Source organism: Triticum dicoccoides, chromosome 2A, assembly GCF_002162155.2.
Source record: "Triticum dicoccoides isolate Atlit2015 ecotype Zavitan chromosome 2A, WEW_v2.0, whole genome shotgun sequence".
Lineage (NCBI taxonomy): Eukaryota > Viridiplantae > Streptophyta > Magnoliopsida > Poales > Poaceae > Triticum > Triticum dicoccoides.
This window is the reverse complement of record NC_041382.1, coordinates 649,106,491-649,109,967: the sequence shown is the minus strand read 5'-3', so window position 1 is coordinate 649,109,967 and position 3,477 is coordinate 649,106,491.

Here is a 3,477-nt window from a genome sequence, read left to right as displayed (position 1 = left end):
GACGCCGCCATTACCTCAACTATTGACAATCCGGACTGGGCGAGCATCTTAATCTTACCCAGCAGCAGACTAATCTCTGTGCTATCCTCTTCCTCGAGGCTCCGAGGACGCCAGCTATGGCGTTTCTTCAACGGAGCACTTGAAAATTCAGGAAGGCCCATTCGGACTGGTCGGGAAGAGCAACATCGTCAATATAAAACCATTCAGAGGTCCACTCTTTAGAAGGTTTCTTCGGTGTACCGGATAGGTATCCGGTCTCAGCAATGTGCCATATTTTGGCCCTGCCCACTTCAAATATCGATCCCTTGTGGTTGCGTGGGACAAGACAAACAACCTTCTCCATAGATCAAAATGGGCCTCACATCCCACCAATAGTTTGCATAAAGCGACATAACCCGCAATGTGCAGGACGGAGGCTGGGGTAAAATTGTGTAGCTGGAGGCCATAATACTCCATAAGCCCTCGGAGGAATGGGTGAATTGGAAATCCCATGCCCCTCAGCAGATAGAGGACGAAGCACACTCGTTCCCCCGCAGATGGATTGGGGAAATCTTCCATGTGGGTTTTGCCTTTGAAGGAAGCCAACCCTGCTCGAACAGGGACCAGATCCGCAAGGGGGAGAAATCCCTGCGTTTGCACCTTCGCTAATTGACTATGGGACAGAGAGCACCTCCCCCACTCGCCTTTCTCTGGGTCGGAATGGAAGGAGGAGCTGGGATTGCTAGCCATGTTGGAATGGTCTTTCCTGGCAATCTCTGAGGATTTTCTGCGCGTGGTGCCGAATGGATATGAGACCCAATCTCTTTAAATATACACTCTTTCTTGCATGGTCGGGGTGTTATTTGCAAAAAATACCCTGACCGTCCGCATTCGCCCGACACGTGGAAGCTAAAGTCATCGATGCACAAAAGCCGAGGGGTGCGGCATTTAATTGAAAGCTGAATACATTACTTGGAAGACGTCAGAGGAGGAACCCGCCTTGCCATGCCGAAGACAATCTGCGTGCCGAAAACCTCGTCATTGAAGCCTGGTCGGGGGCTACTGAGGGAATCCTGGACTAAGGGGTCCTCGGGCGTCCGGCCTGTTAGCCATGGGCCGGACTGATGGGCTGTGAAGATACGAAGACCGAAGACTGCACCCGTGTCTGGACAGGACTCTCCTTGGCGTGGAAGGCAAGCTTGGCGACCAAATATGTAGATTCTTTCTTTGTAACCGACCTAGTGTGACCCTAGATCCTGCCGGTGTCTATATAAACCGGCGGACTTAGTCCGAAGGAGATACATTATCATAACCATACAAGCTAGGCCTATAGGGTTGAGCCAATATGATCTCGTGGTAGATCAACTCTTGTAATACTCATATTCATCAAGAACAATCAAGCAGGATGTAGGGTATTGCCTCCATAGAGAGGGTCCGAACCTGGGTAAAACATTGTGTCCCCTGTCTCCTGTTACCATCGACCTTAGATGCACAGTTCGGGACCCCCTACCCGAGATCCGCCAGTTTTGACACCGACAGAATGCTACCTAGCATAATTCTCAATGTAATTTTCTTTATTGTGGCATGAATGTTCAGATCCAAAAGATTCAAGATAAAAGTTTAATATTGACATAAAAATTATAATACTTCAAGCATACTAATAAAGCAATCATGTCTTCTCAAAATAACATGGCCAAAGAAAGTTATCCCTACAAAATCATATAGTCTGGCAATGCTCCATCTTCACCACACAAAATATTTAAATCATGCAAAACCCCGATGAAAAGCCAAGCAATTATTTCATACTTCTGATGTTCTCAAACTTTTTCAATCTTCACGCAATATATGAGCGTGAGCCACGGATATAGCACTATAGGTGGAATAGAATGGTGGTTGTCGAGAAGACAAAAAGGAGAAGATAGTCTGACATCTACTAGGCGTATCAACGGGCTATGGAGATGCCCATCAATAGATATCAATGTGAGTGAGTAGGGATTGCGATGCAACGGATGCACTAGAGCTATAAGTGTATGAAAGCTCAACAAAAGAAACTAAGTGGGTGTGCATCCAACTCGCTTGCTCACGAAGACCTAGGGCATTTTGAGGAATCCCATCATTGGAATATACAAGCCAAGTTCTATAATGTGAAATTCCCACTAGTGTATGAAAGTGGCAACATAGGAGACTCTCTATCATGAAGATCATGGCGCTACTTTGAAGCACAAGTGTGGTAAAAGGATAGTAACATTGTCCCTTCTCTCTTTTTCTCTCATTTTTTATTTGGGCCTTTTTCTCTTTTTTATGGCCTCTTTTTTTCTTTCTTTTATTTTCGTCCGAAGTCTCATCCCGACGTGTGGGGAATCATAGTCTCCATCATCCTTTCCTCATTTGGGACAATGCTCTAATAATGATGATCATCACACTTTTCTATACCTACTATTAAAAGGAGGTGATATTCTTGGTTTCGTCCCACTTTGTTTGGTCCCGCTTCAATTAATTTCACATGTGCTATTTTGTTTAGTTAGTTGCCACCCGTTCTGGCCCAACAGAGGAAGCCACTTGTCGGCGCACTACGGCCCAGGTCCGAAGAGCTGGCAAAAAATAAAATTGCCCATGGAAGAGTTCGATGTCATAACCTGCCAACCGGCCACGCACCCATCTAGCGATAGGAGAGGATTTCTTTTCCCCCGTTGCAAAGCACGAGCATTTTGCTAGTATTTACTTACAACTCAAGAATTACAACTTGATACTTAGAACAAATGACTCTATGTGAATGTCTCCAGCGGTGTACCGGGATGTGCAATAACTCATGAGTGACATGTATGAAAGAATTATGAAAGTGGCTTTGCCACAAATACGATGTCAACTACATGATCATGCAAAGCAATATGACAATGATGAAACGTGTCATAATAAACAGAACAGTGGTAAGTTGCATGGCAATATATTTCGGAATGGCCATGGAAATACCATAATAGGTAGGTATGGTGGCTGTTTTGAGGAAAGTATATGGTGGGTTTATGGTACCGGCGAAAGTTGTGCGGTACTAGAGAAGCTAGCAATGGTGGAAGGGTGAGAGTGCGTATAATCCATGGACTGAACATTAGTCATAAAGAACTCACATACTTATTGCAAAAATCTATTAGTTATCAAAACAAAGTACTACGCGCACTACAACAAATCTTTCAATCCATGACGGATTCACCGTGACAATTTTAGAAATTGTCATGAATGGCCTGATACAGCCCCACAAGCCCATCTAAGCCCGCTAAAGCCCGCCTAACAGACAACCATATAAAAAGGCTAACCCTAAAGCCCTCCCCCACGGCCCCTCCTCTTTCCCTCATCCACACAGCTCCCTCCTGATTCCCCATCACCGCCACCCACCACCTCTTCCCATCCCTCCTCCCACCGCTCACCGCCGACCCTCCCCCGCCCCTTCTCTCGCATCATAGCTCCGACAGGTGTCAGATCCGCTGCATCCCCCAACCATCCACC